At 40.6% G+C, this 24,806-nt stretch overlaps 1 long non-coding RNA gene and 1 gene segment (V, D, J or C); one reads left to right on the top strand and one right to left on the bottom strand.

Annotated features, from left to right (window-relative positions):
- Positions 1-24,806, bottom strand: part of LOC608379 — a 345,452-nt gene that overhangs the window by 254,808 nt on the left and 65,838 nt on the right.
- On the top strand, positions 18,512-24,455 carry LOC119869822. The gene is made up of 2 exons (XR_005372451.1): positions 18,512-18,614; positions 23,731-24,455. It is a non-coding gene; the product is annotated as an uncharacterized LOC119869822 (long non-coding RNA).

Genomic DNA, 24,806 nt, shown 5'->3' with positions numbered 1-24,806 from the left:
ATCCTGTCATACTTCTCTCTCCTTCCCCAGATAAAGATAGATCGATTAATCGATCGATAGACACACACATGCCATGTGGTATATATGAGACCCTTCATTACAACAGTGACAGAACCTGATGATTCTTCATGTGTCTGCTTGACGTTATCATATTGAGATATTTGTGAGAATTGTGTCAACCTCAAGTTACCTCCCAATTAAAGTCACTGTCCTCAAACAAAATCCTGGAGAAACTGAAAGCATAGAGTTTGTAGTTCTACTGAGTCTCAGGTAATTAAAAGCCAAAGTCATACTGAATTGAAAAATAACTGATAAATACAATTCCAGGTGTGATTACACAGAAAAGCTCAGGCTCTGTATCTCTTAGGTTATCTTCCAAGAGTAAGATTTTGTACTGAGAGTGGAATAGCTATTGTGTAAAAATGCTGTGGAGAGCAAATCCTGAACTCTGTGGAGAGTCTCAGGTGCTCATGACAAAATGAGATAGAAGTAAGAGTAGAATAGCCCAAATTCCATAATATCTTACTTTTCATTTTATTACTTTTTCTTATGTTTTCTTCCTTGATCCATCTTTTAAGCTAACCAATGCAATCCTGAATCTTCCTGAAAATTCCAGCCTCCGTAATGAACGTTGCTAGTGAATGAAGTCAGAAAGATAATCCACAATAATGAAAAATATCAGGACAAAGACAAAAAGGAAAATACAAGACAGTATTATAAATCTTAAAGTGAGCATCAAAACTATGTGGCACAGGATCCCCAAATCACAGGATGAAATAGAAATAGTTTTAGGGTCGATGGGATCTGCTGTTTCCAAGTTATTAGTTTTAGACAACTGAATAATAATTTAATAATGAATTAAACTCACCCTGGGATGTTGTTAATTTTACTCTATGAGAAGATGAAAATAAAAAGTCCTTTTCAAGTAGAAAAGAATCTCTCTCTTATAGGTAGAGAACTAATAGTCCTGTTGAAGAGAATAGGACAAAGACAAAATTTTATGCTTCTTGCAGTGAGTATATTTGTGGTAACCATTTTTTACAGTCTGGTGTGTATCCTGTCATACTTCTCTCTCCTTCTCCCCAAGTATAGATAGAAAGATAGATAGAAACACACACTCCCCCATGTGGTGTATAGGTGATTTGTCTACACGCACACACATACACAGACACACACTCACTCATCCCATAGCATCAAAAAGATTTCTTAATGGAAGCACTGCTTAAGAGGATGGGACAGAATGAACAATGTTTCATTTTATAGCATTTTATTTTACATTATCTTTTTCATCTTCATGCTCAGGAAACCCTTTTCCATACAGAAGCTTCCTCACCATGTATAACCAGTTTCTGTCTGGGGTTCTGGTTTCTTCTTAGCTCTGTGTGAGAAGCTATGTTTCTCCCTTGGCTTTTATGTTTGGCATCAACAGCCATGAGCCTGCATTTAGAAGAGATTTTGTATGTAAGAATGGCAAAAACTGGGGTAACTGTTTTAATGTCTAGGCATCACCTGTACCTATGGCTGACATTTTCTTGGGTCTTCAGTGGAAGACAGTCACTATGGAACGGGGTGCAGGGTCAGAGCTGCTAGGGGCATCCGTTTACCAATCATCTTTCATTAAAATAGGGACATAAAATAGGGACATATGATTGTTCACGTGTCTTCCCATAATATGTCATATTGATCCTTTGTGAGAATTGTGTCAACTTCAAATAACTTCACAACAAATTGTCACTGCCCTGCAAACAAAATCCTAGAAAACCTGAGAATAGAGTCTGTAGTTCTGTTAGATCTCAAGTAAATTAAAGCCAAAGTCATACTGAATTGAAAAATAACTGAATACTTACAATTCCAGGTATGATTATGCAGAAAAGCTCAGTCTCTGTATCTTCTAGGAAATCTTCCAAGAGTAAGATCTTGTAGTAAGAATGGAAGAGCTTTTGTGTAAAAATGGAACTGAAAGTGAATCTGAACTCTGTGGAGGGACTTGGTTAGTGATGAAAAATTGTGATAGAAGCATGTGTACAATAGCCCATGTCCCATGTTTTAATAGTTGTCATTTTATTTACTTTTTTTCATGTATTTTCTTCCTTGATCCATCTTATAAGCTAGCCAATGCAGTTGTGAATCTTCCTCTTGAAAGTGCCAGCCCTTCTAATGAATCATGCTAGTGAATGATTCAGAAAGATAAGTCCCTTAAAATGAAAAAAATTAGGACAAAAACAAAAAGGAGAATACAAGATAATATAAATCTTAAGATGAGCGTCAAAACTAATCATTACAGATGTTAAATTAAGAATCACATTATGCAACACAGTTTAAAGTATACTAAAATAAAAGGAATCACATTACATGTTATTGCATGCGAATTTCTCAGCCATATTCCACACAAAATGTGGAATTCCACAAAATTTGTAGAATATGGCTGAGAAATTCTTCTTCTGTCATGTTTCTTTTACTCTGTACCAGTTTTAAAAATGTTTTTTACAAAGTGTTCTTCATAGGGGTGGTGGAAGGGGAGGAGGGCGGGGGGTGGGGGTGAATGGGTGACGGGCACTGAGGGGGGCACTTGACAGGATGAGCACTGGGTGTTATTCTGTATGTTGGTAAATTGAACACCAATAAAAAATTAATTTATTATTTAAAAAAACCAAAGTGTTCTTCAGAATGCTTGAATTTGTAACAAGATTACTCTTTGCTATGAAAAATCACATGAAGACTTTGTAAGTCCCCTCTTCATTTGGGTTGCTTAAATCCTAATTTCTTGCCCTAAAATATCTAGAAAAAGCAAAATATTTAAAATTCTTCTTAACAGAAAATGCTTTGAAATTTTCCTATACTACCTGCACACTGAAGAAGAGTATTCCTAATTCTTAACAAGAATCTTTATTTCCTACTTGTTTCCAAACTGTTGTTCCCTGGACAATAAAACTGACCCCATCAAAGCTTGTCACTCCACACTACACAGAAATAAGAAGCATTTGTAAGGGGTATAGGAAGAACCTCTCTGAGGTCCAGGTAGGGAACAGGACTCTAGGAGTCTCTAATCCTGACCTCCATCACCTGAAGAAGCCAGGACTTAAAGCAGGTAGGTCTTATTGCAATTTTGTCTCTGTGCCAGAAGCTGTTCATTCCGATCCATAAAACTGGAAACCAGTGTGTGATTTGTGTGCCTTGGTAACATCTTGGTGGCACAACTATGTGAGCCCCTTACTGTAAGGTCACAGTTTGTAGGTTGTGGAGCGTGTTGCTGTTACACCTTAGGTAGACTTTGATCTACAGATTTTATCAAGCCAGACAGCTCAAACTCACAGTTCTTTGGCCAACATGAAAGACACACAGAAGCCTGTGTCCTGACTAGTCCAAATGGAAGTTCTTTCTGATAAAAGATGAGCTTGTTTTTGGTGAGAACTGAGATCAAGACATCCAGCTAAGGGGAAGAGAGAATTGTTGGGGAATTTTTTATAGCGGAAACCTGGCCTTGGCATCTTTAGCCTTCTTTCCTTTCGGACTGCCCGGGAGGAAGAAGGCTGTCTCATGCCACTTGTTCACTGTGAGGGCTTTTTGGTATAAATGTATTTGCCTATTTAAGAAAAATCAACTAGGGAATATGAGTGTTATATCTAAAATGAAGAATATTAATTGAGCTACATAGGTCTTGGGAGAAAATGAGTGAGTTCTGTTTCAAAGGGAACTCTCTGAGCCTCTTCCCTTTTTCCTTGAAATAAACTTCTGATTCTAAAGTCCAGTTAAGAGAAAGAAAAGGAATGATCAAAAGTGGATGTAGGTCATCTTCGGTGAGAAAACAGGGAAACTACATGGACTCTCTTTAATTTTATGGGAAAACAACATCATTTAGAAGAATCTGTCTCTTGCAGTCCAAATTCTGTTGCTTTACCAAATGACCCATGGTAAGCCACTCTGTGAACCTTAGAGATTTCTTTTTCCCTTGTGAAATGAGGAGAGTGAATTCAGTAGTTTCTAGGATCCTTTTCTGCCCCCATTGGGAAAACATGACTTTCAATGGACAGCAACTATAAGTCCCTTAAGTACTGTATCAGAGCCCCCAATTCTCCATTTTCTATGGTGGGGCTTTATATCCTCCTTCCTACCCACTGCCACTCCAGTAGTACAGAAAAAGGTGCTCGTATTGCTTTGATATATACACTTTGTCTACAACTGACCCAACTTTAAGGATAAGGGGAGGTTATTATGAGAGTCAAGCCCCGCCTTGTGCTGAGACAAGAATACTAGGCATCAGCCTCAGGAAGCAGATGTGATGTGTGTGGTGTATGAATGCACCCAGCACTGCTGACCCAGCAAAGATAGGTGAGATGCACACACTCATGCCTAGAGCTCAGGAAACTCTCTGAGTCCAGGATGTGGAATCATAATACTGACAGTTAAATTTAGAAAATTCAAGGCAGTGGGTTTTTTTCTTTTTTTGCATCCTCATGAGAAAATACATTTACTCCCATTGTAACCCAAGATAATTTGTGACTAATACCTAAATCTAGGTTTTTCTGGTGTTCCAGAAATTCGAGCAGTTGTTTCCAGCTGAGGCACAGATTGCAAGAGCTACCAAACAACTAACAGTAGTTAGCACATCCACAGTTTCAAAGGTCAACCTGAATTTCTTTTATTAATGACAAACCTGTAAACCAGCAGAGCTGAAAAATATCCCCATTTCCTTTCTTTATTTGGAATTACATTTTATTTTATTTTTCTTAATAATAAATTTATTTTTTATTGGTGTTCAATTTGCCAACATACAGAATAACACCCAGTGCTCATCCCATCAAGTGCCCCCCTCGGTGCCCGTCACCCATTCACTCCAAACCCCACCCCGCTTCCACCACGCCTAGTTCGTTTCCCAGAGTTAGGAGTCTTTATGTTCTGTCTCCCTTTCTGATATTTCCTACCCATTTCTTCTCCCTTCCCTTCTATTCCCTTTCACTATTATTTATATTCCCCACATGAATGAGAACATATAATGTTTGTCCTTCTCCGACTGACTTACTTCACTCAGCATAATACCCTCCAGTTCCATCCACGTTGAAGCAAATGGTGGGTATTTGTCATTTCTAATAGCTGAGTAATATTCCGTTGTATACATAAACCACATATTCTTTATCCATTCATCTTTCAATGGACACCAAGGCTCCTTCCACAGTTTGGCTATTGTGGACATTGCTGCTAGAAACATTGGGATGCAGGAGTCCCGGCGATTCATTGCATCTATATCTTTGGGGTAAATCCCCAACAGCGCAATTGCTGGGTCATAGAGCAGGATTATTTTTAACTCTTTGAGGAACCTCCACACAGTTTTCCAGAGTGGCTGCATCAGTTCACATTCCCACCAACAGTGTAAGAGGGTTCCCTTTTCTCCACATCCTCTCCAACATTTGTGGTTTCCTGCCTTGTTAATTTTCCCCATTCTCACTGATGTGAGGTGGTATCTCATTGGGGTTTTGATTTGTATTTCCCTGATGGCAAGTGATGCAGAGCATTTTCTCATGTGCATGTTGGCCATGTCTATGTCTTCCTCTGTGAGATTTCTCTTCCTGTCTTTTGCCCATTTCATGATTGGATTGTTTGTTCCTTTGCTGTGGAGTTTAATAGGTTCTTTATAGATCTTGAAAACTAGCCCTTTATCTGATACATCATTTGCAAATATCTTCTCCCATTCTGTAGGTTGTCTTTTATTTTGGTGACTGTATCCTTTGCTGTGCAAAAGCTTCTTATCTTGATGAAGTCCCAATAGTTCATTTTTGCTTTTGTTTCTTTTGTCTTCATGGATGTATCTTGCAAGAAGTTACTATGGCTGAGTTCAAAAAGGGTGTTGCCTGTGTTCTCCTCTAGGATTTTGATGGAATCTTGTCTCACATTTAGATCTTTCATCCATTTTGAGTTTATCTTTGTGTATGGTGAAAGAGAGTGGTCTAGTTTCATTCTTCTGCATGTGGATGTCCAATTTTCGCAGCACCATTTATTGAAGAGACTTTCTTCCAGTGGATAGTCTTTCCTCCTTTATTGAATATTAGTTGACCATGAAGTTGAGGGTCCACTTCTGGATTCTCTATTCTGTTCCATTGATCTATGTGTCTGTTTTTGTGCCAGTACCACACTGTCTTGATGACCACAGCTTTGTAGTACCACCTGAAATCTGGCATTGTGATGCCCCCAGCATTGGTTTTCTTTTTTAAAATTCCCCTGGCTATTCGGGGTCTTTTCTGATTCCACACAAATCTTAAAATAATTTGTTCCAACTCTCTGAAGAAAGTCCATGGTATTTTGATAGGGATTGCATTAAACGTGTAAATTGCCCTGGGTAACATTGACATTTTCACAATATTAATTCTGCCAATCCATGAGCATGGAATATTTTTCCATCTCTTAGTGTCTTCCTCAATTTCTTTCAAGTGTTCTATAGCTTTTAGGGTATAGATCCTTTACCTCTTTGGTTAGGTTTATTCCTAGGTGTCTTATGCTTTTGGGTGCAATTGTAAATGGGATTGACTCCTTAATTTCTCTTTCTTCAGTCTCATTGTTAGTGTATAGAAATGCCACTGACTTCTGGGCATTGATTTTGTATCCTGCCACGCTGCCAAATTGCTGTATGAGTTCTAGCAATCTTGGGGTGGAGGCTTTTGGGTTTTCTATGTAGAGTATCATGTCATCGGCGAAGAGAGAGAGTTTGACTTCTTCTTTGCCAATTTGAATGCCTTTAATGTCTTTTTTTGTCTGATTGCTGAGGCTAGGACTTCCAGTACTATGCTGAATAGCAGTGGTGAGAGTGGACATCCCTGTCTTGTTCCTGATCTTAGGGGAAAGGCTCCCAGTGCTTCCCCATTGAGAATGATATTTGCTGTGGGCTTTTCATAGATGGCTTTTAAGATGTTGAGGAATGTTCCCTCTATCCCTACACTCTGAAGAGTTTTGATCAGGAATGGATGCTGTATTTTGTCAAATGCTTTCTCTGCATCTAATGAGAGGATCATATGGTTCTTGGTATTTCTCTTGCTGATATGATGAATCACACTGATTGTTTTATGAGTGTTGAACCAGGCTTGTGTCCCGGGAATAAATCCTACTTGGTCGTGGTGAATAATTTTCTTCATGAACTATTGGATCCTATTGGCTAGTATCTTGTTGAGAATTTTTGCATCCATGTTCATCAGGGATAGTGGTCTATAATTCTCCTTTTTGGTGGGGTCTTTGTCTGGTTTTGGAATTACGGTGATGCTGGCCTCATAGAAAGAAATTGGAAGTACTCTATCTCTTTCTATCTTTCCAAACAGCTTTAGTAGAATGGGTATGGTTTCTTCTTTAATCGTTTGATAGAATTCCCCAGGGAAGCCATCTGGCCCTGGACTTTTGTGTCTTGGGAGGTTTTTGATGGCTGCTTCAATTTCCTCCCTGGTTATTGGCCTGTTCAGGTTTTCTATTTCTTCCTGTTCCAGTTTTGGTAGTTGTGGCTTTCCAGGAATGCGTCCATTTCTTCTAGATTGCCTAATTTATTGGCGTATAGCTGTTCATAATATGTTCTTAAATTGGTTTGTATTACCTTGGTGTTGGTAGTGATCTCTCCTTTCTCATTCATGATTTTATTAATTTGAGTCTTCTCTCTCTTCTTTTTAATAAGGTTGGCTAATGGTTTATCTGTCTTCTTAATTCTTTCAAAAAACCAACTCCTGGTTTTGTTGATCTGTTCCACAGTTCTTCTGGTCTCGATTTCGTTGAGTTCTGCTTGAATCTTTATTAACTCTCTTCTTCTGCTGGGTGTCGGATCTATTTGCTGTTTTTTTCTCTAGCTCCTTTAGTTGTAAGGTTAGCTTTTGTATTTAAGTTCTTTCCAGTTTTTGGATGGATGCTTGTATTGGTATGTATTTCCCCCTCAGGACTGCTTTTGCCGCATCCCAAAGATTTTGAACGATTGTATCTTCATTCTCATTAGTTTCCATGAATCTATTCAATTCTTCCTTAATTTCCCGGTTGACCCTTTCATCTTTTAGCAGGATGGTCCTTAACCTCCACGTGTTTGAGGTCCTTCCAAACTTCTTGTTGTGATTTAGTTCTAATTTCAAGGCATTATGGTCTGAGAATATGCAGGGGACGATCCCAATCTTTTGGTATCGGTTCAGACCCGATTTGTGACCCAGTATGTGGTCTATTGTGGAGAAAGTTCCATATGCACTTGAGAAGAATGTGTATTCAGTTGAGTTTGGATGTAAAGTTCTGTAGATACCTGTGAAATCCATCTGGTCCAGTGTATCATTTAAAGCTCTCGTTTCTTTGGAGATGTTGTGTTAGAAGACCTATCGATGGTAGAAAGCACTAGATTGAAGTCACCAAGTATAAGTGTATTATTATCTAAGTATGTCTTAATTTTGGTTATTAATTGATTGATATATTTGGCAATTCCCACATTCGGGGCATATATATTCAGGATTGTTAAGTCCTCTTGTTGGATAGATCCTTTAAGTATGATATAGTGTCCCTCTTCATCTCTCACTACAGTCTTCAGGGTAAATTTTAGTTTATCTGATATAAGGATGGCTACCCCTGCTTTCTTTTGAGGACCATTCGAATGGTAAATGGTTCTCCAACCTTTTATTTTCAGGCTGTAGGTGTCCTTCTGTCCAAAATGAGTCTCTTATAGACAGCAAATAGATGGGTCCTGCTTTTTTATCTAGTCTGAAACCCTGCGCCTTTTGATGGGGTCATTAAGCCCTTTCACGTTCAGAGTTACCATTGAAAGATATGAGTTTAGTGTCATCATGATATCTATTCAGTCCCTGTTTTTGTGGATTGTTCCATTGGACTTCTTCTTAAAGGGGAATTTTAAGAGTCCCCCTTAAAGTTTCTTACAGAGCTGGTTTGGAGGTCACATATTCTTTCAGTTCCTGCCTGTCTTGGAAGCTCTTTATCTCTCCTTCCATTCCGAATGAGAGCCTTGCTGGATAAAGTATTCTTGGTTGCATGTTTTTCTCATTTAGGACCCTGAATATATCCTGCCAGCCCTTTCTGGCCTGCCAGGTCTCTGTGGAGAGGTCTGCTGTTACCCTAATACTCCTCCCCATAAAAGTCACGGATTTCTTGTCTCTTGCTGCTTTAAGGATCTTCTCTTTATCTTTGGAATTTGCAAGCTTAACTATTAGATGTCGAGGTGTTGAACGGTTTTTATTGATTTTAGGGGGGATCTCTCTATTTCCTGGCTCTGAATGCCTCTTTCCCTTCCCAGATTAGGAAAGTTTTCAGCTATGATTTGTTCAAATACATATTCTGTCCCTCTGTCCCTTTCGGCGCCCTTTGGAACCCCAATTAAACGTAGGTTTTTCTTCCTCAGGCTGTCATTTATTTCCCTGAATCTATCCTCATGGTCTTTTAATTGTTTGTCTCTTTTTCCCTCAGTTTCCCTCTTTGCCATCAACTTGTCTTCTATGTCACTCACTCTTTCTTCCACCTCGTTAACCCTAGTTGTTAGGACTTCTAGTTTGGATTGCATCTCATTCAATTGATTTTTTATTTCTGCCTGATTAGATCTAAATTCTGCAGTCATGAAGTCTCTTGATTCCTTCATGCTTTTTTCTAGAGCCACCAGTAGCTTTATAATAGTGCTTGTGAATTGGCTTTCTGACATTGAATTGTAATCCAAATTTTGTAACTCTGTGGGAGAGAGGACTGTTTCTGATTCTTTCTTTTGAGGTGAGGTTTCCTTCTAGTCATTTTGCTCAGTGCAGAGTGGCCAAAAGCAAGTTGTATTGGGAAAAGGAGAAAAAGAGAGGAGATAAAGAAGGAAAGAAAAGAGAAAAAGTAAAAAGAAAAAAAGGAAAAAAAAGAGTAGAAAAAGAGATAGAAAAAAAGGGTGTGGGAAGCAAACAGAAATCAAAAAGCAAAAATAGAAAAGAAAAAAAAAAAAAAACCACGGGGGAGTATCTTCTGTTTCTGTATACTTTAAGTCCCTTGACTTCCCCTGGAACTTGTCCGTCTAGTTGGTCTTCTGGGGGAGGGGCCTGTTGTGCTGATTTTCAGGTGTGAGCACTTGGGGGAGCTGCTCTGCCCCCTGCCTGGTGCAGGGCTCAGTGGGGGTTGTTTACCCCGTGAGGCCCCAGGAGGAACAACCGCAGTGGCGGGGCCAGCTCTGCAGCCCTGGAGTCAGCCCCCGCAGTAACTCCGGAGCTCTCCCTCTGCAGGGCCTGGAGGCTCCGGGGCGGGGCCGCTGATCTGCTCAGCTTGGGGCAGGAGCGTCCTTGCTGTTCTGGGCACCCCCTGGCCTCTGCCTGTCCCGGGGGGAGGCCGGATCCTGGGCTGTGTCCTGGCGCCCTGTGCTCCTGGGCCTGCGCTGTTGGATTCACGCTCCCGCCAGGCAGCCCCCTCCGCAGAGCCCCGCCGACCCCCTCCGAGCTGCTCCAGGTCCAGCCTTGCACGCTGCAGCCCTTTAGGTAGCTCGGCCGCGGGGTGTGGTGCGCTCTCCCCCGGGCGCAGGTGTCTGTTAGTGTCCCAGGGAGCCTGAGGGCATCTCTGTCCTCCTGGGGTCCTGCTCTAACTCCCTGTGAGCCCTTTTCTGTCCCGGAAGATTGGTGCAGCTCCTGCTTCTCTGGGACGGGGCTCTCCTGTCCTGGGGATACTCGCCTCGGCCTCAGCCCGGCTCCTCGTGGGGCCCCTCCCCCTTGGATGCCTTTTGTTTCTTTATTTCTTTTTCCCCATCTTCCTACCTTGATAGAAGCAGGAACTCTTCTCACTGTAGCATTCCAGCTGTTCTCTCTTTAAATCTCAGGCCAAACATGCATATGAGAAAATGCTCTGCATCACTTGCCATCAGGGAAATACAAATCAAAACCACAATGAGATACCACCTCACACCGGTGAGAATGGGGCAAATTAACAAGGCAGGAAACAACAAATGTTGGAGAGGATGCGGAGAAAAGGGAACCCTCTTACACTGTTGGTGGGAATGTGAACTGGTGCAGCCACTCTGGAAAACTGTGTGGAGGTTCCTCAAACAGTTAAAAATAGACCTGCCCTACGACCCAGCAATTGCACTATTGGGGATTTACCCCAAAGATACAGATGCAGTGAAACGTCGGGACACCTGCACCCCGATGTTTATAGCAGCAATGTCCACAATAGCCAAACTGTGGAAGGAGCCTCGGTGTCCATCGAAAGATGAATGGATAAAGAAGCTGTGGTCTATGTATACAATGGAATATTACTCAGCCATTAGAAATGACAAATACCCACCATTTGCTTCAACGTGGATGGAACTGGAGGGTATTATGCTGAGTGAAGTAAGTCAGTCGGAGAAGGACAAACATTATATGTTCTCATTCATTTGGGGAATATAAATAATAGTGAAAGGGAATATAAGGGAAGGGAGAAGAAATGTGTGGGAAATATCAGAAAGGGAGACAGAACGTAAAGACTGCTAACTCTGGGAAACGAACTAGGGGTGGTAGAAGGGGAGGAGGGCGGGGGGTGGGAGTGAATGGGTGACGGGCACTGGGGGTTATTCTGTATGTTAGTAAATTGAACACCAATAAAAAATTAAAATAAATAAATAAATCTCAGGCCGAATTCGTAGATTTTCAGGATTATTTGAAGGTTATCTAGGTAATTTGGTGGGGACAGGTGACTTGGGGACCCTACTCTTCTGCCGTCTTGCCCCTCCCTCCCTGGAATTACATTTTAACAGTGTGTGATTCAGTTTTGTGATTTAGGCCTAGGTCATTTGTTGATAAAATTGGGAATGAGAGAGAGTTTCAAAAGCAAAATTGGTAGGCTATATACTTCAACAGAAAAATCATAACTGAGGTAACCTCTGATCAAGAAAGTATTTGGGAGCACAGATTGGCCTCTACCAGCGGAAGCTTAATGTGCCTAGAGAAATACAGTCTCTTCCACATGCTCTACATGACATTGGCCAAAAGAAGAAGTGGGCAATGAGAGACATACACTCCTTCGCTCAGACTTGACACTCTAATTTCTTTAAAATGAAGAACAAGACACCAGATTGCTGCTTGAATCACCTATGCTGACACCTCTAGATACAGGATTTGTTTACTGTGTTCTCATGTCTCTAGAATTTTCCCAGCATCTCCTCTAGAATGGCCCTGACTTCATTTTCAGAAGCTAGAATAGGGCAGGGAGGGGCCATCCTGTCCATGTCCAGGTCACATTGGCCTAGGTTGTCCCTGTGCAGGAAGTGACTACAATTGTTTTCAACCATATCCAAGACTATGGCTGAGTGAGAAAATGGAGAAAGAACATGTCTACATACTGACTGTGCAGTGTCTACTCTAAGTGAATCAACTTTGCCCAGTCATCCTTCAGAGTTCTCATCTTGTTGAGCTGCTATTAATGGATCCCTGAAAGAGGAGACAGCTCTAAAAATTCAAGCAGGTTCTAAAGCCTTGCATTCTAAGTCCCACTCTGACCTCTGGGGTTCCCGTCTATCTCTCAAAACAATAAATACAAATCTTTAAAAAAATGTTCAGGGGATCCCTGGGTGGCTCAGCAGTTAGACATTTGCCTTTGGCCCAGGGCATAGTCCTGGAGTCCCGGGATTGGGTCCTACATTGTGCTTCCTGCATGGAGCCTGCTTCTCTCTCGGCCTATGTCTCTGCTTCTCTGTGTGTGTGTCTCTCATGAATAAATAAATAAAATCTTTTTAAAAAATGTTCAAAGTATCTGAACAGACACCTCATCAGAAAAGAGAAAACAGATATCAGACAGGCCCAGGAAAGATGTTCAACATTACATGTTATTAAGGAAATGTAAATCAGATATGATACTCCACAACCTATTAGAATGGGAAAATCTAGAACACAGACAGCCCCAAACACAGGTGAGGATGTTAGGAACACAAACTAGCATTCCCTGCTGGTGGAAATGCAAAAAGGAAGCAGCTGTTTTGGAAAATAGTTTGGCATTTTCTTACAGAATTAAACATATTCTTACCATATAATTCAGCAATCATACTTTTTGGTATTTACCCTAAGAAGTTGAAAACTTATGTTCCCAGAAAAACCTGTACACTGTCACATATAGGAGATTTATTCATAAATTACAAAATTTGTGTGTAACCAAGATGTCATTCCCAAGGCAAATGGATAAACTATGATGCATCCAGACAGTGAAATATTGTTCAGCTGAAAAAGGCATAATCTACCTTCCATGGAGACAGTAAAAAGTTCAGTGGCTGTCAGGGGTTAGAGGGGAAGAGAGATGAATAGGCAAAACACAGAGGAGTTTTAAGACAGCGAGAGTATTCCGTATGATACTATAATGGATGCAAATCATTGTACATTTGTCCAAACCCATAGAATTATCAACACCAAGAATGAACTATACTGTAAACTGGACATTTGTGGTGATAAGGATGTGCAGTGTAGGTTCATTAATTGTAACAAATGTATCACTCTTGAAAGAGATGTTGATGATGGTGGGGCCTGTGCATATGTGGAGGAAGGTAGTATATGGGAATTACTGAATTTTGATTACATCCACATGCAATCCAACATCTTGACATAGGCAACTAAGGCAATGAATAACTTTTATTTATTAACCAGAAAGAGAATGATGCTGTTTTGTAGATTCAAATGTTCTTTTCCTTCTATCATACTGTGGTATGACAGGTAATAGACATGACTCCAAATTGTGTCAGATATAATTTTTGAGCACTAATTCTTTGAAAAGGTTTTATTTATTTATTTAACACACACACACACACACACAGAGAGAGAGAGAGAGAGAACACAAGCAGGGAGAGTGGCAGACAGATGGAGAGGGAGAAACAGGCTCTGCTTACTGCAGAGCAGGGAGCTGGATGCAGATCTTGATCCCTGAGTCCTGGGATCACAACCTAAGCCAAAGGCAGATGCCTAACCAACTGAGTCACCCAGGTGCCCTGAGCACCATTTTAATTGAGATCTACTCAAAGTATATAATTTCTATCCCTGTTAAATAAAGTATACTATTCAAATTCCTTTTTAGATAAGATCATGTTCTGTAAATGTATTCATCTGTTGCCTGAAAGGGTTTTTGGCAATGTAGTACTAAACTTGTCATTTCCAAAATAATATATAGGCTAAATGGTCTTAAAATGTTACCTTTTGGGAAAAAAACTTCATACCATTGTGTATCTTAGCTGTGGTATATGAAGTGCATTCAATGCTCTACGTCTTTCAGATTGTGTTGTATTCTCAGAACGTGCTTTGAAATTTCAAGAATTGCCTTCTTCTCTCAGAAAAAGGTATTTGAGGGAAATAAAAAACTTCTAGGACTAGGTGTTTTGTGTGTGTGTGTATGTGTTGTTGTTGCCGTTTTTGAAGCACAGTTGGTACACAAAGTTACATTGATTTCAGGTGAGGAGATTTGACATGTCTATGTGCTATGCTGTCACCACAAGTGCATCTGTCCCCATACAACGCTATTACGATACCATTGATTATATTAAATAATCAATGGACTCCACCACTGTGAGCCCTGTACTGTCCCTTTCATCCCTGTGACTTGTTCATTCCCTAGACCTGTACCTCCATTGCTGTACTCATGGATCTGTTTCTGTTTTCAGTTTTGGTTTTTTGTTATTGTTTGTTATTTGGTTGTTTAGTTATTTAGTTTCCACATATGAATGAAATCATATGGCATTTGTTTGTCACTGCCTGACTTATTTCACTTAACATTATATTCTCTAAGTCCATCCATGTTGTGGCAAATAACAAGTTATCATCATTTTAATGAATAATAAATTACTGAATAATACTCCAGTGTGTGTATACATATACATATATACATATATATACATATATATCTTCTTTATAGAATTGGGGACTTATATGTGCTATGAACTGAGAAAGTCTATTTGGGTGCTGGAAGGCCTAACAATTGTTCTAGTAGTTCTCACATACTTCCTGTTGGGAGCGTAAATGAAATGCTATGTGGCAAACATAAAAAGAGCAATTAGTCTCTGTGAAAGAAGTTCAGAAAGTGAGAAAATTAAAAACAATTTCTGAATGATACCAAAAATGATCCTATTAAAAATATAGCAAAATGTATTACTTCCAAAATGCATTTAACATGCATTGTCACAAATATGCTCCCAGTTTTGGACTCTCAGGCTGACTAAACTTAATTGACCAATGCACACAAGGCAGAGAGTGTTGGGACAGATACAAGTGAGCTCTCCCTCCAGCCTGTTGCTCAGAGAGCACTTGCATCACCTCCATTCTTGAATTCTTGAGCTGCTTCTGCCCCGCGAAGGCTGCTGCAGCTGATGGGGCTATAACATGGGCCAGAGCTCTCAGCTGCACATTACTGCCCTGGGTTCTCCAACATCTGCTACTGACGCCAACTCAGACACTCTGCAGTGCCTGCTCCCCACTCAAGGAACATATTGGGCAGTGGTGACAGGCCAAACAGAGAGGTTTGTGTTCAGGGCTGAATCACTGTGGGAGGATCTTGTATACCTTGCATGCAGTAATAAACTCCAGCATTGTCAGCCTCCACTCTGCTGATTCTCAGGGTGAAATCTGTCCCTGACCCGCTGCCACTGAACCTGTCTGACACCCCAGTGAAGCAGTTGGACACCCTATAGATCAGGTCCTTTGGAATCTGGCCTGGCTTCTGCAGGTACCAATCCAAATAGGTGTTTCCATCACTGTGCAGGAGGCTCTGACTGGCCCTGCAGGAGATGGAGGCCGTCTCTCCAGGGCTGACAGACACGGACAGTGGGGTCTGTGTCATGATGATATCCCCACTGGATCTTAGGTAAGGAGAGAGAAGGACAAAGGTCAAACATTATGAACTATTTTATGATTTTGTGTTTTGTATATTTTAGGCTAAATCATTTTGTGTGTTCTGATTCATACTCCAAATATATCCAGTTTCTATGGATAACCCAAGAATTGCAAAGCACTAAATGGACTCTTTCTTTTTCAAAATCTCAAAAAGCATGGTTTATTATTCTTTTCAGTTTCTTCTTAATTTTCACAGGGCCAAAAATGAAATACCCTCGTTGGAGGGCAATCTCCCTCATACACAGAATCACAGGGAGAGAAATAGCACCAGGGGAGCTCACCGTCCGCGCTCCCATGTCCTTCCTCATCCCCGCTCTGTCCTTACCTGGGTCCAGAGCATCAGCAGCCCCAGGAGCTGAGAAAGGAACCTCATCTTAAGAAGCTGAGCTGAGGAGCCCTAGTAAGTAAAGACAAGCCTAGAGCTGACCTTTATCTCAGACTTTCAAGGGAAGGTCCTCCCCAGGGGACAATATGCAAATCCCCTGGTGGGTGTGGCAGAGTGGAAAGAGGCACAGGTAGGTGCAGGTCCCTCTCCTGCCAGTGTAGTAGCTTAAAAGGTCTTCTGTGCTGGGAGGAAAGCTAACAGAGACAAATTCTTTACTGCCTGAGTAGGAAGAAGGATCGAACTGAGAAAGTCAGGATCTGTGGGAAGACAGTGCTCAGAGTCCTGCCCTTCTGTGAAACCAGCAGGGACCTGAAGGTGTAGTGGCCAGTGTCAATTTCTGGCAGGTGAAAGGCCCTCCTGCTTGGTTTCCTGTCTGCTAAGGTCCCAGGGGAAACAGCTGACACTCTCAACTAAGGCTGAATGGCGGAGGATCTCCAAATCACGGGAAGAACTGGAGATAGTTCTAGGGTCTGTGGGGTCTCCTGTTTCCAGGCTGATGGTTTAAGACTGTCTAATAATGATTTAAAATAAACTCACCCTGGGACCTTGTGAATTATGCTCTATGGGAAGATGAAAGTAAAAAACCCTGACAAGTAGGAAGATTCTTTCACCTACAGGAAGAGAACTAATAGTCACATGGAAGAGAATAGGAAAGAAGACAGAATTTTATGCTTCAGGCAGTGATTGTGATTTGTGGTACCCCCCTTTTTTTTTTTTTACAGTTTTGAGTGTATCCTGTCATACTTCTCTCTCCTGCAGATAAAGATTGATTGATTGATCAATTGATAGACACACACATGCCATGTGGTATATATGAGACCCTTCATTACAATAGGGATATAACCTGATGATTCTTCATATGTCAGCTTGATGTTATGTTATATGAGTTATTTATGAGAATTATATCAACTTCAAATGACCTCCCACCTAAAGTCAGTGTCTTGCAAACAACATCCTGGAAAAACTAAAAGAATAAAGTTTGTAGTTCTATTGGATCTCAGGTAATTTAAGCCCAAAATCATATTGACTTGAAAAATAACTGAATACATACAATTCCAGGCATGACTGCACAAAAACCTAGGTCTGAAATCTTCTAGGGAATCCTCCAAGAGTAAGATTTTGTACCAAAGTTGGGAGAAATACTGTGAAAAATGGCAATGAAAGCAAATTCTGAACTATGTGGAGGGATTCGGGTGCTGATGACAAATTTAATAGTATAATAACCCATGTCCTATATTTTACTAGTTGGCATTTATTCACTTTTTTGTGTGTGTATTCTCCTTGATCTTTAATTATAGTGCTAGTGAACGCAATCCTGAATCTTCCTTTGAAAATTCCAGTCCTCCTAATGAATCCTGCTAGTGAATGAATTCAGAAAGATAAGCAACTGAATATGCAAAAATAATTATAAAAACAAAAAGGAAAACATAAGACAGGATTTTAAATGTCAAGGCCTGTTTGAAAACTTCATTACAGATGTTAATTTAAGCATCACATTATCTAGCACTATGTACCAACTATACTGGAAAAAATTTACATTACACAATAATGTAAATATTGTGTAATATTGTATATTGTATACAATATTGTATATTACACAATATTGTATGTGAAACCCCAGTGTGTGAAAATACGGCTGAAAATTATTCATCTCTTATGTTTTGTTTACTGTTATCAGTGTTGAAAATGTTCTTTTTACAAAGTATTCTTAAGAATGCTTGAATTTCAAACAATATTACTATTTCCTACAAAACTTAACATGAAAAAATTTAAAGTCTCCTTTTCTGTTTGTTTGCTTTTCTCATCATTTCTTGCCCTAAAATACTAGAAAAAGAAAAATCTTAGAAAAGTTCTTTCTTGACAGAAAGGCTTTGAAATTTTCCTATACTACCTATAGACTGAGGAAGAGTATTCCTAATTCCAAACAGAAGTCTTTGTCTCCTGCATGTTTACACTCTATGCTGTTCCCTGGACAATAAAACTGACCCTACCATAGCTGGACGCTACAACTTCAGAGGAAGAATATATGTAAGGTGTGTAAGCAGAAACTCCACGAGGTCCAGGCGGAGAACAGGACTCTAAGAGTCTCTAATCTTGACCACTGTCAACTGAATTAGCAAAAATTTCCACAGATATTGCACTTTTGTCTCTGTGCCAGAGGCTGTTTATTTGGGTCCAAAAAACTGAAAGCCAGTGTGTGATTTTTGTACCCTGGGAAGATGGTCATATTGGTGCAATTGTATGAGTCCATTATCTGGGGGTCAAAGTGTGTGGGGTGGGAAGTGTGATGCTGTTACACATTCTGTAGACTTTGATCTATAAATTTTATCAAGCTAGACAGCTGAAACCCACAGTGCTTTGCTCAAGATGAGAGACACACAGAGGCCTGTGTCCTGACTAGCCCAAATGGAAGTTCTTTCTGATAAAAGGTGAGCTTATTTTTTTCATGAGAACTGAGATCAAGACATCCAGCAGAGGGAGCATCCCCAACTTCAGTTCTGTTGAGTAGATTCTTGGGACTTGTGATTGAAATGGGTCACCTTTTCTAAATATTTGTAAATTGTCACCACTAGGGGATAGTCTTACAGATAATCTATTTTATAGGTAGATAACATACACCTGTGAATGTGTTGATCTTCTGACTTTATAAGTTACTTCTCAACCATGTGAAAAAGGTCATTTGTGAGCTTCAATCATCTAGATAATCCAAAGCCCTGATCTCTATTTATGAGTTCTAAGTTCCTTCCCAATATTCTAATTTCTTTTCTTTCTTCTTCCTTCAAATGATTAATAAATATATTTTGCAGAGATGTCTGAATTTCATCTGAGTCCTGTGGAGAAGTGGAAGGAATGTCTTCTGTTGACTGAGGAGGTTATTCTTATATCGAGGTTAATCCTTTGGCAGGGCCCCCAGTCACCGCTGTCTATTTCAGAAAAGTGAGACAGAGATTCCCCTTGAGCATAATCCACCTCCTACTCTATTTTTATAAACTCTTGACTTAGTGTATGAATTTGCATCTCTAACCCCAAAGATTCTCCTGTGAGTGATGGAACTTCTGTCCTGAGGAGTTCTAATGAAATCCTACAGCTTTCTTGTCAGTGAATAATTATTCTTTCACTGCTTGAATGTGAGATAGATTATTTATTTGTTTATTTACTTTTCCTCTGTGGAAAATATGATTCACCTGAGAGATGGAAAGGAAAGAGCACATGAGGACACTACTTATTTTGATCTTTAAGTGATATTCTTATAGAACTGCTTGTTTTGTATGTAAGAGGGGTATGAATTGAATGCATATTGGCACAGCATTAACATATCGTGCAGTGCAACTCCAAAAGATGATTTGGGTACCATCCAAGCCACCTAAATATTTACATATGAACCATTAATTTTGTCCCATGTAATTTCTTAAACACTAAACACTAAGCCCAGAGAAATATTCACATCTCTTCTCTACCAGAGCACTGCCTTCCCCCCCTGGTGTATTTCCAGTAGAGAGTGTTCTCATTAGGGAGGAGAGGGAACATTCTGAGCTCAGGCCCTGATCCCTGAGTTCCTTAGGGAAAATAAGGAGGCAAGATTTTCTTGATATATCTATGACAGAACTTTAGTGTCCTTCATTTGAGACCTGGCCTTCCCTTCAATCAATGAGCTTGAGACTTTGAACTGGCTTAGGTCTAGGACCTGTGTCAGAAGCAGTGACTTTAGGCTTCAGCTCCCCTGACTTAGAGTTTTGCAGTTACAGAGACAAAATACACTAAGAATCTGCACATTGACTTAATTTCTACTAATATGTGATTAAGTATCTACTGCCACAGATTCCTCTTTCTGACAACATTCTGTCCTTGTACATTTTGGAAATTGTACACCTTCTGCCTATGAAGGTTAGGATGACAAGCTGGTCTGTGCTACTCACTGACATCACTGGTCCCAGGCATCGTTCCTTGGAAAGCAGGCTCATGTGGAATTGTAAGGTAGCATGGAGACACTGGTTGTTGAGATCAGCGGCTCTGGAAAGAGAAATCAGGATTGGGCACATGAGAGAGTTGAGCTCAGTTGCAGGAGAACGAAGCCTAATCCGACCCCCCAGAGGGACCCAGAGCTGGTAGCTCTCCAAAGAGGAGCCAAATTGTGGCACATGGGCCAGACCCTTATCCAGGATTTCATCTCTTACCCCTCTGCTGTACCTTTATTCATGCTTGATCCACCTTCAGAGAAGCTGACCTTTTCATAGTGGTTCCTAATTTCTCCCCAGATTTCCTCAGTTTCGGTTTTCTTTTTGCTCTTTCTTGAAGGTATGAAAAGTCTATAACATTACTTTTGCCATCACACTAGGATTTTGTTTTTATATTAGTGCAAATTTTGAACTTGGTTAAGGGAAAGAAAAATGACTTTTAGCTTGTTTCAGGGAAGACCTCAAATTTGGGTCTATATCCATCCCATGTATATGTTTATGAGGAGGCCAATGCCCCTGCAGACTGTGGAGAAGGTGTCACCACTCTTGCAGACGCTGGGTACAAAGAACCACCCAGTGGAGGAGACGCTCCAGTCCATAAAAGTTAGGTGGCTGTCCCTGACCAGCTGTGTGGATGACCCGAAGCAGTTTCATGATGGAGTTTCCCAAGGAGCAGAGTCTCCTGGGTCTGGGTCTGCTCCCAAGTAGCTTCTGTGTCCATACTTCATCCTCCACAGCAGCTTCCTGTGGTTCTACAAGGTGGCCTGGAGGCCCCAGTGTAAGAATTACTAACTCATTAGAAGTCTCAGCCTCTACCTTGGAGTAAAGAATGGAATTCTGCTCCTGACTAACTGTAGACAGGTGGTTCCAATGACCTCCTCCTCAGTGTTGATTAGTTTGCTAGAGGAGCTCACAAAACTCAGAGGAACACCTGTCTATGTTTACCAGTATTAAAGGATATGATAAATGATAGAGATGAAGAGCTAGAAGGAGATACATAAGGTGAGGTCTGGGGGTTCCTGAGTGCAGCAGTTTCTGTCCCCATGGAGTTGGGGTGCATCTCCCTCCCAGTGTGGATGTGTTCATCAATGTGGAAGCTCTGTGAACTCTACAGTATAAGGGTTTAATGAAGGCTTCCTCACAGAGGCATGATCAGTTTTTATCTCTTTGTCCAGCCCCTCTGGACAAAGGGGCTGCAAATTACAAGGTTTTAATCATGGCTTGGTCTCTTTGGTGACCAGTCCCCTTTTTGGAGTCCACTCAGAGTCATCATCACAGAATAAAAGATGTTCCTAGTGCTTCTATATCTTAAATTACAAGTTGCTTTAGGGGCTCTGTGCTAGGAACTGGGGGCAGAAACCAATATATAGATTTTCTATAATCTCACAGACATAAATCAGGAATTCTGGAGAACCACCCTCCTTTCAGAGGCGGAGGAGCCTGGGGTTCCTGCTCTATGGGAGCCTATCCCCTATCACATACTCCAGTGCACCAAGCTGTGGGTGTTTTAAAGGACAGTCAGCTGAGCTGAAGAGAGAGCTGTTGGGGAAGTTTTAATACCAAAGAACTAGACTTTAGTATCTTTAGCTCTCCTTTCTTTTATACTACCTGGGAGGAAGAAGGCTTCCATAGGCTCTTTCCCTACTTCAAAAACTTTTTTGTAATAAATGTATTTGCCTACTTAAGAAAGATAAAATAGTGAATATGAGTATATCTAAAATAAAGAATATTAAGTGAACTATAGGTTCCCATTAGGAAATGAGTGAGTTTTGCTTAGAAGAGACCTCTAAATCTCATCGTCTTTTCCTTCAAAAGAAACTTTTGCTTATAAAGTCCAGAGAGAAATAAGAGGGTTAAGAGAAAGAAAAGAGTACATCAAAAGTCACTTGTGTGTCCTCTTCTGTGAGAAAGTAGAGTAACTTTACATGGAGTTTTTAATTTTATAGGAATCAAGTGAAAACAGCAAGAGCCTAGATGCCCATCAACGGGTAAATGGATGTGATACACACACACACACACACACACACACACACACACAATGGACTACTACTCAGTCATCAAAAAAAATCTTGCCATTTGCAACGATGTGGATGGAACTAGAGGATATTACGCTAAGTGAAATAAGTCAATCTGAAAAAGACAATTATCATATGATCTCACTCATATGTGGAATTTAAGAAACAAAATAGGATCATAGGAGAAAAGAGAAAAAATAAAACAAGATGAAATCAGAGAGGGAGACAAAACATAAGAGATTCTTTTTTTTAACTTTTTTAAAAATTTATTTATGATAGAGAGAGGGGCAGAGACACAGGCAGAGGGAGAAGCAGGCTCCATGCACCGGGAGGCTGATGTGGGATTCGATCCTGGGTCTCCAGGATCCCGCCCTGGGCCAAAGGCAGGCGCTAAACCGCTGCGCCACCCAGGGATACCCCATAAGCAATTCTTAATCCTAGGAAGCAAACTGAGGGTTGCTGGAGCGAAGGAAGGTGGGTGGATGGGTTAACTGGGTGATGGACATGAAGGAGGGCACGTGATGTAATGAGCACAGGGTGTTACATAAGACTGAAGAATCTCTGACCTCTACTTCTGAAACCAATAATACATTATGTATTAATTAATCGAATTTAAATAAAAATTTAAAAAGAAAACAACAATAATTTAGAATATTTTGTCTCTTGTAGTATAATTTCCATTGCTTTATCATATGACCCATGGTAAACCATTCTCTGAACCCTAGAGATTTTTTCCCCTTGTGAAATGATGATAATGAATTTGGTAGATTCTGGGATCCCTTTGAGCCTTCAATGGGAAAACATGAATTTCAATGGATAATAAATAAGTACTTTATATACTGTAATCCAGCCCCAAATTCTCCAATTCTGTGGAATTTTCTGTGGTTGAGTTTTATGTCCTCTTTCTTACCCACTCCCACCCCAAGACCACAGAAACATCTTATTGTATTGCTTTGATATCTACAATTTGTCTTCAATTAACCTACTTTAAGGACAAAGAGAGTTTATAAGGAGCATCAACCTCTCTTTGTGTTGAGACAAGAATTCTAGGCATCAGCATCTGGAGGCAGATGTGCTGTGTGTGGTACAGCCCAGCAGTGCTGACCCAGAAAATAGGTGAAATTCATAGATTTATACCTGGAGTTCAGAAGACTCTGAATCCAGCTTGTGGAATCAGAACACCTAGCTGTGAAATTTGAAAAGTTGATAGACTGTGAGGCTTTTTTTCATCCTAATGAGAATATCCAATTAATCCTATAATGACCCAAGATTTTTCATGATAAATGCCTAGATCCAGGTTTTTCTGATTTTCCAGAAATGTGTGCAGTTGTTTCTAAGTGAGGCGCAGATTGCAAGAGTTTCCAAACAACTAACAGTGGTTAGCATGTGACAGTTTCGAAAGGCCACCTGAATTTTCTTTTATTAAGAGAAAGCTGCAAACTAACACAGTTGAAAAATATCCCAATTTCCTTTTTTTATTTGGAATTATACTTACAGAAAGAGATTGATGCTTGAATCTTCTATGCTGACACCTCTAGATACATTGCTTGTTTACTGTGTTCTCATTTCTCTAGGATCTTCCTAGACTCCTGGTAGGATGGCCCTTCATTTGCAGCAGTTATAATGGTGCAGGGAGGGGCCATCGTGTCCGTGTCCAGGTCACGTTGGCCTAGGTTGTCCCTGTGGAGGAAATGACTACAAGTGTTTTCAACCATATCCACTCAACCAACCACTCAATATTGCGGCTGACGTGAAAGAAGGAGAAAGAATGTGTCTGCGTATTGATTGTGCAGTTTCTGCTCAAAGTGAATCAGCTTTGCCCAGTCATCCTTCAGAGTCTTCATCCTGCTGAGTAGCTATTAATGGATCCCTGGGAAAGGAGACTGGTTAGATAGAGCAAGTCAGATCTCAGAGCAAGATGGGATCTCTGTCTCAGCTGTTGTGCTTTCAGCTGCCCTGTGTCCCACCTGAGAAGAGGAAGATGGGAGGGAAGTGATACCCTGAGTATCCTTCCCATGGATGCTGGGGTTGGGAGTCACAGAAGGTCTTATCACATTAGGTATGTGCCTGAGGAGAACTTTCTCTAAGAATCTGATCATCCAAAAGTACTTCCTTTGAAAATTCAAATATATGCACATATTCACATGGATTAAATTAAGTTCTGTATTTGCGCTGACTTCTGCATATCTTATGAAATTGCAGATTGTCAAATGGATAATACCAGGATGCGGTCTCTAGCCTCTCTGACTCCCAGGGGAGAGAACCATCATTACCCATAAAATAAATCCTGATGACATAATAAGTTTGCTTGGTATCAATAGAAACCAGGTGAGATTCCTCGAGTCCTGGTATACGACACTTCCATCCTTACAGGTCCCAAACTGGTTCAGTGGCAGTGTCTCCAAGTCAGATCTTACTCTCATCATCAGCAATGTGGGCACACCTGATGCTGCTACTTATTACTGTTATGAGCATTCAGGACACCATGGAATTACCTTCCTAAACAAAAACCTTCAGTGTCTCAGGGCACAGCTGCTTCCTCCATAATGCATGGGTCCCAGGGTTCCTAGGTGTGATTGCAGTTGTCCTTCTTGTTCTTGTCCTCTGGGGAAACACCTCTCACTGAAATTAGTATTCCTTTTATATCTAA

Source organism: Canis lupus, chromosome 17 (genome assembly GCF_011100685.1).
Source record: "Canis lupus familiaris isolate Mischka breed German Shepherd chromosome 17, alternate assembly UU_Cfam_GSD_1.0, whole genome shotgun sequence".
In the NCBI taxonomy this organism is placed as follows: Eukaryota; Metazoa; Chordata; class Mammalia; order Carnivora; family Canidae; genus Canis; species Canis lupus.
This window is presented reverse-complemented; position numbering and strand designations above follow the sequence as displayed.